Source organism: Lampris incognitus, chromosome 1, assembly GCF_029633865.1.
Source record: "Lampris incognitus isolate fLamInc1 chromosome 1, fLamInc1.hap2, whole genome shotgun sequence".
Lineage (NCBI taxonomy): Eukaryota > Metazoa > Chordata > Actinopteri > Lampriformes > Lampridae > Lampris > Lampris incognitus.
Window position 1 is genome coordinate 4,623,020 of NC_079211.1, and position 12,729 is coordinate 4,635,748.

The following is a 12,729-nucleotide window of genomic DNA, read 5'->3' on the forward strand; positions in this document are numbered from 1 at the left end:
AATTACAGCCATATAGTAGAAAACTATCGATATGAATATTTTCAATCGGCTTTCAGGGCCTTTCACTCCACTGAAACTGCTTTGACCAGAGTGTGAACGTTCTTCTACTTACTATGGACTCTGATTCAAAGGCTGCACTGTGCTTCTACTACTGGACCTCAGTGCAGCCTTTGACACTACTGATCACTGTATACTATTAGACAGAATAAATTGTAATTTTGCTGTCTCTGGTTTAGCTCTCTCTTAGCTTAAGTCCTACTTATATGGATTGTGTCTGCTATAATAATATTAAATCAAAATTCTCTGATGTTAAATATGGTGTACCCCAGGCCCTAGTTCTTGGCCCTCTATTTTTCTCTCTTTATATTTCACCTCTTGGCCAAATTGTATGCAGTCATGAAATAAATTTCCATTGCTATGCTGATGATACTCAGCTCTATGTGCCTATAAGAGTAGTTGATCATACCCAAATGACTAATTTAGAGGCCTGCTGTGAAAAAAATTAGATGTCACTAAATTTCTTGCTTTTAAATTAGGATTAAAATAAGATGCTGGTCATTGGCCCTGCTAGATACAGACACCAATTTGTTCAAGTAACAATAACAATTCTCTGATTTCACAAAGTGTGGCAGCCAGAAATCTTGGTGTTACATTTGATCCCAGCCTTTCATTTGATAAGCACATTAAAGAAATATCCGGGACTGCCTTTTTTCACTTACATAATATAGCTAAAATTTTGTCTTTCCTGTCCACGGCTGACACAGAGACTCTAATACATGCATTTGTTTCATCCAGACTTGATTATTCTAATGTTCTGTTTTCAGGTCTGCCAGATGCTAGTACAAATATTGTTCGGATGGTTCAAAATGCTGCAGCTAGAATCCAAACTAAAGCTAGAAAATTTGACCATATTACACCAATTCTTGCATCCCTTCATTGGCTTCCTATCCATGTTAGATCAGACTTCAAGGTGCTTCTGCTGACTTATAAAATCCTAATGGACTTGCTCCATCTTACCTGTCTGATCTCTTAAACCGTACATTCCATCTCAAGCTCTTCACTCTCAAAATACAGGGCTCCTGTGTGTACCCAAAGTTCAAAAGATGTCAGCTGGTGGCAGCAGGACCTTTTCCTATCAGGCCCCGTTCTTGTGGAATAACATGCCTGCAGCCATCAGACAATAAGAGTCTGTTGAGTCCTTTAAATCCAAATTTAAAACTCATCTTTTTGCCTTGGCCTACAATTAGCTGCCTTTACGATGAGTACTTCACAACCTGCACTACATGGTAGGTCGGTTTCTGTCTCAATGAATTTACCAACCACTGTTCTGCTGACATGATTATAGCATATACTGCAAACTGTTCTTCTCTCACTTGTCTTTTCTCTCTCTCTGAATGATGTCTTCTCCTTTCTCTTCTTCTGTATATGTGAATGGTGTGATGTGAGTCTCCCTTGTGTGCACATGCAGTCTGTCCTCCTCCCAGGTCTCCATGGTGATGGTGGTCGCCACCTGGATACTGTTCGGCAACCCCCTCATCGTATTTTTTTATATAATTTTATAAATCCATATAATGTTGTTATCTTGATTCAATGTTATATCCTTCTCTCACTCAGACATGTGACTAATGTGTGTGTGTTTTTCGTTTTTGTTTTTTACATGATGATGCTGGTTGCATGGCTTGGGTCCTGGGCTGTTCCAGTGGCATCTGGCCACTGCATGGTATCCTCCTCATCATATTCTTCAGCCATCCAGCCATCCATTATCCAAACCACTTATCCTGCTCTCAGGGTCGCGCTGAGGTTTCTTCATATTTTTTCTCTCTGTTAAACTTTTTTTTTAGGGAGTTGTTCCTTATCTGATGCGAGGGTCTAAGGACAGGATGTTGTGTTGCTGTAAAGCCTACTGAAGCAAATTTGTAATTTATGATATTGGGCAATACAAATAAAATTGACTTGACTTGGCTCTTTGAGTGTTGAAATGCAGTATTAATGCTTATATCAGTGAGTTATTAATCGTATTAATGCTCTTTATATAATTGATATTCTATTAATAGTAGCAGTACTTATATATCATAATGAACAGTACATTTGATTATTTATGCACAGCTCCGGGTTGATGAAAGGTGAAGCTATGAGGTTTGTGTTGTAAACCAACAATTAATTTCATGTCTTTAAACGGAGGAGTCAGCTGGAAAAACAGATTTTTGATTTGACACAGTGTAGGAGCCGCATTTAAGTTTATTTCTATTTGCATAATTTATTGATTTTTCCATATTTCTGTTTGGGAGTGTGTACCCTCTACAGGTGGCGAGGGTGTTATCCTATCAAGTGGTGTGCATTGCGCCTGGCAGATTTCGGCAGATACCATAATCGACCTCAGCCTCGCTCCTGACCCCGTCAACATGTCTGCTGGTAAATGGCATCTGCAACACTACAGCTACAATTTAAGGACACTGAAACAGCCGCATTTTATATAGATATTCTGTTCATTTGTGATAAATCCTAAGTAACAGTCAATAGTAAACTCTCTTTGGAATTATTTTTGGAAGGAAGGCCTCATCTCCAACAACAATGAAACCCACTACCGCACTGACGTAGACCAAGCTGTCAATTGGTGCGCAAACAACAACCTTCTGCTTAATACAGCCAAAACCCAAGAGCCCATTATTGATTTCTGATGCATGCCAAATCCCAAAACACCCACACATGGAGACCCCATCACCACCACCGACTCTTTTGAATTCCTTGGAACATACATCAGCAATAAGCTGAAGTGGAAAATGAATGACTGACACATTGCAAATCTCAACAACGACTTTCTTAGGCAACTTAAAAAATACTGGATCAAACCTCAACTGCTCGTTCTGATTTACTCAGCCATTATCGAGTCCATCACAACATCTTCTATTACAGTATTATAGTATTACAGTATTACAGTATGGTACGGTGGCACAGACAGTCAAACATGGAAAAAACCGCAGTAGATTGTCAACAAGGCATCCAAAATCATAGGCAACCCACCCCCCTCCATTGAATCTCTACATACTAACCGGACTGTAAAGCGAGCAAAGATCATCTCCGACCCCTCACATCCTGCTCATCACCTCTTCCAGCTCCTTCCCTCAAGGAGGCGCTATAGGTCACTGTCCACTAAGACTTAACGCTTCATAAGCAGCTTTTCCCCTAGCCGTCAGGACTCTGAATTCTTCCCTATAGTCCCTCCTCACACACCACTGTTATGCATACTATCATTCCCCTAATTGTTATGCGTGATATGTTTGTTTCTGCTATTGTGTAACTGTATTGTTGGTGATAATATGTGGAGTGTCTGTTGTTGACCATGTATGTATTGTGCTGCAGAGTTGTACTGAATGTGTACCAAAAACAAATTCCACCGGTCTTGGTTGTGTGGTTAATAAAACAATCTAATCTAATCTAAAATACTGCAGCCACACTCTGCACGTGGTAAAAACAATAGGAAACTGGAATAGAGCTTAAAGGAAAAACCACCTTAAGTTTTTTGTCACTTCACACATGGCCTCAGGTACCTTCAGGAAAAAACTGAACAGGATGTTATTTCCACTGAAAAGCCTCCTCATCAACTAGACATGTTTTATGGTCCCTCTGTATGGAGAGTGAACTTCATAGCCAGGTCTTATAGAGGTTTATCTTCATAACCATCCATCACTCCACTTTCACAGCGCGAGGTGTTGTGAGGATCTGGATCTAATTTACTGCAGTCAGATTAATTTGCATGTTTTGGGGATTTTCTTATTTGAATTTGTTAACTTTCGTCTCAATTTTGACTTTGCATTACTGCATATTAAGAGAAAAAAAATTAAAACGCTTCCCAACCCAAAGACTCCAACAAGACACTGTCACTGCAGCAGAAACACAATGAAGCCTTTTCTTTTCCATGTGTCAGATTGTCAGCGCCCACTTTGCTTTGACTCAGGAGTGAAACCTGAAGATCTGGGCTGCATGCTTTAACATGTGCCTTGCTACTGAGCGTCCCTTTTCCATGCAAATGCTGCACATTGTGACACTCAGCAAACTGTCAGAGGACGGAGTTTACCAGCCTATTGTCACTGTTATAGTAGGAACGCATTATTAATGCACACCGCCCATCTCTTACATTTCACCAAAAATACCTACAACATGCCAAGTTAACATGTCGCTATTCGCAGCATTTATCTTCATGTAAGCAATAACCTTGTTGTTTTGCAGCAGGAGGAAACTAAAGTGAAAGAAAAGGTGTTGGAGCAATAGAGCCAGACTTCAACAAAGTTCAGCAACCACACAAACTTACCTGAAGTCCCTTTTTTTGAACCCTTCCTGGGAAGTCTCTCTCTCGCGCTCTCTCTCTCTAGCTCTCTTTTGTTTCTCCTTAAGTTTCCCGTGTTTTGTAAACCCTCAGAAGGGGAGGTGAAAGTCGCTCTGGTCCCATAGCAGATCAGTGTAAAAGTTCCCTGTGAAAGACAGACACGCTGTTGTGGGAGTGTGTGGCCTCCATAGCTCGCTGGCTTCACCTTGCTCCTCTAATGGCTGTGAACCAGAGTGATGGTAAGACACCTCACACTCTCTCTGAGGAGTCTCATCTCCTCCCACTTCTCCTACTGTCCCTCCTCTCTGCCCAACACACATACACACACACACACACACACACACACACACCTCTCCCATCTCCCATGTGCACAGATTGTGGGCTGTACTTTCCCTCCCATTTGACTTGCTTGTGGGGCCTTTGGGCCTTAGCCAAAGGTGTGCTGCAATAGTGTGCGTGTGTGTGTGTGTGTGCTATTTAGAACGACCCTTTTGGTGTGTCTGTTGGGAAGTTGAATGTTTGTCCCTCCCTACGTTACACTGTGAGGAAAATGAGACTTACAGAGAGACATTACAGTAAAAGCACTGAATAAGAAATCAAACCTGCACATTACAAGTCATAATATTAACACGCAAACCTCGGACAGACAGTAACTCTAATAAATAGTTCCTTTGAATTAATCCACTTTTTGGGCAGTGGGACTGTCACGGCTCCTTTAACACTGTTCTGCATTGAGTTATATGCAGAAAGGAATTCAAACTGACAACCCAGCGCCACCATGAAAAGGGAAGCCATGTTTTCCAAACACCTTGCAGTGCCCATGGGCAAGGCACTAATTTTACCAGCGTTAAGGATACCGTGGACACCCTAAAACTAGAACGACCGGGATTTCACTCCTACCTGAACGACCATGGGCAGTCAAAACGTCCGTCGGTTTTTAAACTCTATATTCTGTCAAGATAAATACCCCATTGAGATATTAATGCATTACATGTGTTAGTATGTCTGTTAAGAAACAGACACCAAAATTAACATTTTAACAACTATGACACTATTTTTTTTCCAACAATTTAAAATGGCGGCTGTCCAGCACCTGTAAATCCTGCAGGGCCTCGGTGGTAGTCACGGTGCGTCTGTAAGCAGACATGTTGGACATCATCACACATCCAGTTGAGACTGTTTCTCTCCACCGGGGGGCGCTAGCGTGTTTCTAGGACAGAGCAACGAACTTCACGAAGGAAATGACGCCACCAACACACGTCATAAACACTGACATGACGCACACCATCACGCGCAAATTACAAGACGGTCATTTTGACCGCTCATGGTCGTTTTAGGTAGCTCTTATCATAAACCTTTTTTTTTGCAATCGATCTAAAACTCATTTTAACGCAAATATATGCAATTTAAGGAGCATTCGGGGAGGCGGGGCTGTATCTTCCCCCCACAAAGCTCTTAAACTCTGAAAATCCAAAACCGTCAAAATGGCGGCCTCGGTCGTTCTAGCTTACCGGACGACACGGGGTCGCGTCCCGGCTGCGGCGGTCCGGCCGGGCCGCCCCCCGAATTCGCTACCGTGTTTCAGGCTGGTCACCATGTCAGGTCCGGTAATCACAGCGCCATTAACTCTTACCGTGTCTTGGCCGGGAGACTGGCAACTCTACAGCCCCGACCAATCAATCTTACGCTGCCTTTCACCATCTTGAGCGAGTTCATAGGTCGTCGGGGAGGAGGAGGAGGAGGGTCAAGAAATCGCGTCGATCGTGTCTACAGAACCAGTATGTGACGCTGGCGGCCTGGTGCTCCGAAACCGAAAAGAAAAGGAAGAAAAAACGATTAGCAAAAAAAAACGATTAGCATTAGCCGCAAAAGCGGCTAGTGCTACTGGGGAATGCTAACCTAGTGTAAACTACTAACAAGACACGTTAGCCCCTAGCTAGCTAGCTAACGGGTCTGACCCTTTAGCCGAGCGGTTAGTGATGTCGCCTTGTGGTGCAAAACAGCCCGTATCGAATCCCGCACCGGGCGAGAAAATAACCGGTTACATTGGTGGGATCCGGAAGTGTGCAGATCCCCTCCCCGGAAGCGCGCCCTCGCGCTTTGTTATTCCCGCGCTCCGAAGAGACGTCTGAGGATCTGCACACTTCCGGATCCCACCGCTGCCACCAATGTAACCGGTTATTTTCTCGCCCGGTGCGGGATTCGATACGGGGTGTACTGCACCACAAGGCGACGTCACTAACCGCTCGGCTAAAGGGTCAGATCCGTTAGCTAGCTAGGGTCTAACGTGTCTTGTTAGTAGTTTACACTAGCATAGCTCAGCCGGCTACTCACCGGGTTGCTGAAGTGCCGCCTCTATCTCTCGCCAGCATGTAGCCTATCCTTTCTGACCCCATCATGGTCCTCCCCCGAATAAAGGTGGGTTCTGTTGCCACTGCTCAGCGAACCTTTCCTCGGTCCGGTCGGTTCGCTTGACGGCACCGCTGCTTTGTGCGCCAGAGCGCACTCTGGCATCCTATTGGTCAGCGTCAAGGAACACGTCATAGGAGTGGTCAGACTAGGCAACAGGGAAAAAAAGTAACGTAGCGGTCTATTCCGTTACCTACTAACACGGGATCGCCGGTTCGAATCCCCGCGTTACCTCCGGCTTGGCCGGGCGTCCCTACAGACACAACTGGCCGTGTCCGCGGGTGGGAAGTCGGACGTGGGTATTTGTCCTGGTCGCTGCACTAGCGCCTCCTCTGGTCGGTCGGGGCGCCCCCGGATCGGCAGAGAGGGGGTGGAGCAGCGACCGGGACGGCTCAAGAAGAGCAGCGTAATTGGCCGGATACAACGGGGGGATCTGAAAAGAAAACATTTTTAGAGGGTTCCCTTGCACAACCTATTTGTTTACGGTCCGTTAGTGGAGAACTTAAATGGACCACCTCATTAACATATTGGAGGGCCAATGTAAACCACACATAAATCAATCCTACATTTCAATGTTGGACTTCTATTAGACCAAGTCAAATCTTGTTTGTTTGGGTTAAAAAATCGCCATGAATCAGTCACAGAAAGCTCTGAACAGAGAGAATAAAGATTTCTGCCTTGTGTGCCTTGTGTGCCTTGTGTGCCTTGTGTACCTTGTGTACCTTGTGTACCTTGTGTACCTGTGCTGGTTTAGGGGGAAATCTGTCCAACATATCATCAGGAGACTCCTGATTCCTGTATGTGTACTTTTGCAATTAAAAGTTTTTTTTCAAAAATAAAATAAAAATAAAATAAAATAAATCTGCCCTGCTAGAATTGTAGTCGGGGTTGTCTTGGCTTCCCAGAAGCCACCGCTGCTCTTTGGTGACGTCACACCACACGGGGCAAAGACGCCTGTTCGTTGGTCCTGACATTCGTAATCGGGTCCGGTGCTGGAAACTTTTCGGCGACGGCAAAATCGGGCGGAAATCGTGTAGTGTGATCCCGGCATTGCTAAGAGTGATTCTCTGAGAAATGGAGGCTGTTTTGAGAGCAGAGGGAGGCCCTACCCACTATTGGTGTAGTCCATCCGTCCATCATCCATCATCCATCCGCTTATCCTGCTCTCAGGGTCAGTGGAACCTATCCCAGCAGTCATTGGGCGGCAGGCGAGGAGACACCCTGGACAGGCCACCAGGCCATCACACTCTCACTCTCTCTCTCTCTCTCTCTCTCTCTCTCTCTCTCTCTCTCTCTCTCTCTCTCTCTCTCTCTCTCTCACACACACACACACACACACACACACACACACACACACACACTTTAGTACGGCCGAGTCTCCTGACCTACATGTCTTTGGACTGTGGGAGGAAACCGGAGCACCCGGAGGAAACCCACACAGACACGGGGAGAACATGCAAACTCCACACAGAGGACGACCCGGGACGACTCTCAAGGTTGGACCACCCCGGGGCTCGAACCCATGACCTTGTTGCTGTGAGGTGACCGCGCTAACCACTGCACCACCGTGCCGCCCTCTGTTAGTATAGTGTTCCTAATACAGTGCTCAGTGAGTGTAGCAAGACGTAGAAGGAAGCACTTTTCTAAGGAAAGAGGGGGAGGATTTCATATGTGATGTAAACGATTATTGGAGGTGATTGGGTATTGGGTTTTTAGTGCCTTGCTAAAGGGAAGCTCAACAGGACAGAACTCGGCGAACACGGGGCTTCAGACTCTCTATACTTCACTTATACTATACTTTTCATGACTGGAGCAGGAAGTACCAGCTCCCCTGAGGCAAAGAGTCCAAAACATCCAGGAGGGGGGGAGAGGGAGAGAGGGAGGGAGAGGGAGAGAGAGAGACGGAAAGAGAGAGAGCGAGCGGTGACATTTCAGCCAGGAGCGGGAGGAAGAGAACACATGGACCCGTGGAGAGAAGGTGGGGGGTTTGCTGGAGGCTGGAGTGAGGAGAGGAGAGAAATAGCACATTAGAGACAGGGTAGGAGAAGGATGGTGACAATGGAAAATGGGAAAAAAAGAAACATGAGAGAGGAGGAGAGAGAAAGGGAAGAGAAGAGATGGATGGAGGGAAGAAGGGAGGGAAGAAGGAGTGTGTGTGTGGGGGGGGGGAGTCCAGAAATAAAGCTGAACAGACGGCTGGGAGGAGTCTTCGTCCCCACCAGGTGAAGCTGCCACGAGAACAGGAAAACCAGCAGGAAATCAAGAAGGCAGAGAATCCAGTTTACACTGTGGTGGGTTGTCAGGGCCATCGGGGCCTCTGCTGGCCCTGCCAAAATCAAAGTCATAATTTCTTTCTCATAGTTAAATTGCAAACTCCACACAGAGGATGACCTGGGAGACCCCCAAGGTTGGACTACCCCGGGGCTCAAACCCAGGACATTCTTAATGTGAGGCGACCGGACTGACCACTGCGCCGCCGTCCTTCAGGTGCTCCTCCGGTCCAAAGACATGTAGGTCAGGTGAAGCCACTGTACTAAGTTGTCTCTAGGTGTGAATGTGTATGTGTGCGTGTGGGGGGGGGGGACCCTGTGATGGCCTGGCGGTCTGTCCAGGGTGTCTCCCCGCCTGCCGCCCAGTGACCGCTGGGATAGGCTGCAGCATCCCCGCGACCCTGAGAGCAGGATAAGCGGTTCGGATAATTGATGGATGGATGGATGGATGAAGTGTGCCTGAAATGTGTCTGAATTCAATTACTTGTTTTCTCGTCGGGCTAAGCAGGGATTTCCTCTGCCATCTAAACACATCACAGCTCCTTGGTCCAACACCTAGTGTCATCTAAACACATCACAGCTCCTTGGACCAGCACCTAGTGCCATCTAAACACATCACAGCTCCTTGGTCCAACACCTTGTGCCATCTAAACACACCACAGCTCCTTGGTCCAACACCTAGTGCCATCTAAACACATCACAGCTCCTTGGTCCAACACCTAGTGCCATCTAAACACAGCACAGCTCCTTGGACCAGCACCTAGTGCCATCTAAACACATCACAGCTCCTTGGTCCAACACCTTGTGCCATCTAAACACACCACAGCTCCTTGGTCCAACACCTAGTGTCATCTAACCACATCACAGCTCCTTGGACCAACACCTAGTGCCATCTAAACACATTACAGCTCCTTGGACCAGCACCTAGTGCCATCTAAACACATCACAGCTCCTTGGACCAACACCTAGTGCCATCTAAACACATTACAGCTCCTTGGACCAACACCTAGTGCCATCTAAACACATCACAGCTCCTTGGACCAACACCTAGTGCCATCTAAACACATCACAGCTCCTTGGTCCAACACCTTGTGCCATCTAAACACACCACAGCTCCTTGGTCCAACACCTAGTGTCATCTAAACACATCACAGCTCCTTGGACCAACACCTAGTGTCATCTAAACACATCACAGCTCCTTGGACCAACACCTAGTGTCATCTAAACACATCACAGCTCCTTGGACCAGCACCTAGTGTCATCTAAACACATCACAGCTCCTTGGACCCACACCTAGTGTCATCTAAACACATCACAGCTCCTTGGTCCAACACCTAGTGTCATCTAAACACATCACAGCTCCTTGGTCCAACACCTTGTGCCATCTAAACACATCACAGCTCCTTGGTCCAACACCTAGTGTCATCTAAACACATCACAGCTCCTTGGACCAACACCTTGTGCCATCTAAACACACCACAGCTCCTTGGTCCAACACCTAGTGTCATCTAAACACATCACAGCTCCTTGGACCAACACCTAGTGCCATCTAAACACATCACAGCTCCTTGGACCAACACCTAGTGCCATCTAAAGACATCACAGCTCCTTGGACCAACACCTAGTGCCATCTAACCACATCACAGCTCCTTGGACCAGCACCTAGTGTCATCTAAACACATCACAGCTCCTTGGACCAACACCTAGTGCCATCTAAACACATTACAGCTCCTTGGTCCAACACCTAGTGCCATCTAACCACATCACAGCTCCTTGGACCAGCACCTAGTGCCATCTAAACACATCACAGCTCCTTGGACCAACACCTAGTGCCATCTAAACACATTACAGCTCCTTGGACCAACACCTAGTGCCATCTAAACACAGCACAGCTCCTTGGACCAGCACCTAGTGTCATCTAAACACATCACAGCTCCTTGGACCAACACCTTGTGCCATCTAAACACATCACAGCTCCTTGGACCAACACCTAGTGCCATCTAACCACATCACAGCTCCTTGGACCAGCACCTAGTGTCATCTAAACACATCACAGCTCCTTGGACCAACACCTAGTGCCATCTAAACACATCACAGCTCCTTGGACCAACACCTAGTGCCATCTAAACACATTACAGCTCCTTGGACCAGCACCTAGTGTCATCTAAACACATCACAGCTCCTTGGACCAACACCTAGTGCCATCTAAACACATCACAGCTCCTTGGACCAACACCTAGTGCCATCTAAACACATCACAGCTCTTGGACCAACACCTTGTGCCATCTAAACACATCACAGCTCCTTGGACCAGCACTGGTATTACTGTTTGTTGAAGCCCAAAGCTGCAAACTGATCACAACTTTGAGTGACCGTATCATCAGCGAATCAAATTTTGATGTGTGGTGACAGAACACCCCAGGGCCCGTGTGTGGTGACAGAACGCCCCAGGGCCCGTGTGTGGTGACAGAATACCCCAGGGCCCGTGTGGTACCTCCGGCTTGGTCGCTACAGACACAGTTGTGTCTTCGACGTGTTGGATTTAAACGTTTGCTACCCAGATAGCAAAACTGCTGTGGCCCGGACCCGTCTCACACCCGACACACACATACCGCATGGATATGGCACTTGGGTGGTGCGCTGCTGTTTGCCAGATCTGGGCCAGAACCAAGTCATAGCAATGCCGCATGTGCCACATATTTGCCAGAGGTGGTCCATATGTGTTTTGTGATATTTGGGCCATATTCACCATTTACCACACGGGCCACTTCAGGGTCACATCCAGACCACATGTTGCCCAGAGCACCGCAGCTTTGCCAAAAAAAGGCCCTCATTTGATTTGGCATATTTGGGCCATATTTGCTATTATACATGTGGGCCACTTCAGGCTCACATCCATTTTGTCAGGGCCAGAAGAAGACCACCAGTGCCGCATCACTGCCTGACGTGGCCCACATCCGGATGCTGTCTGGGTTATTATTAAGACAAAATTTGTCCCTAAGTAGCCAAATCTTCCACCAGTTAATTCCTCCATAAAGGGAGGTCTCTGGGTTCTCCAGGTTTTAAGTGGACTGGGTTCTCCAGCTTTCAAGTGGACTGGGTTCTCCAGGTTTTAAGTGGACTGGGTTCTCCAGGTTTTAAGTGGACTGGGTTCTCCAGGTTTTAAGTGGACTGTTCTCCAGGTTTTAAGTGGACTGGGTTCTCCAGGTTTTAAGTGGACTGTTCTCCAGGTTTTAAGTGGACTGGGTTCTTCAGGTTTTAAGTGGACTGGGTTCTCCAGGTTTTAAGTGGACTGGGTTCTCCAGCTTTTAATTGGACTGGGTTCTCCAGGTTTTAAGTGGACTGGGTTCTCCAGGTTTTAAGTGGACTGGGTTCTCCAGCTTTCAAGTGGACTGGGTTCTCCAGGTTTTAAGTGGACTGGGTTCTCCAGGTTTTAAGTGGACTGTTCTCCAGGTTTTAAGTGGACTGGGTTCTCCAGGTTTTAAGTGGACTGGGTTCTCCAGGTTTTAAGTGGACTGGGTTCTCCAGCTTTCAAGTGGACTGGGTTCTCCAGGTTTTAAGTGGACTGGGTTCTCCAGGTTTTAAGTGGACTGGGTTCTCCAGGTTTTAAGTGGACTGGGTTCTCCAGGTTTTAAGTGGACTGTTCTCCAGGTTTTAAGTGGACTGGGTTCTCCAGGTTTTAAGTGGACTGTTCTCCAGGTTTTAAGTGGACTGGGTTCTCCAGGT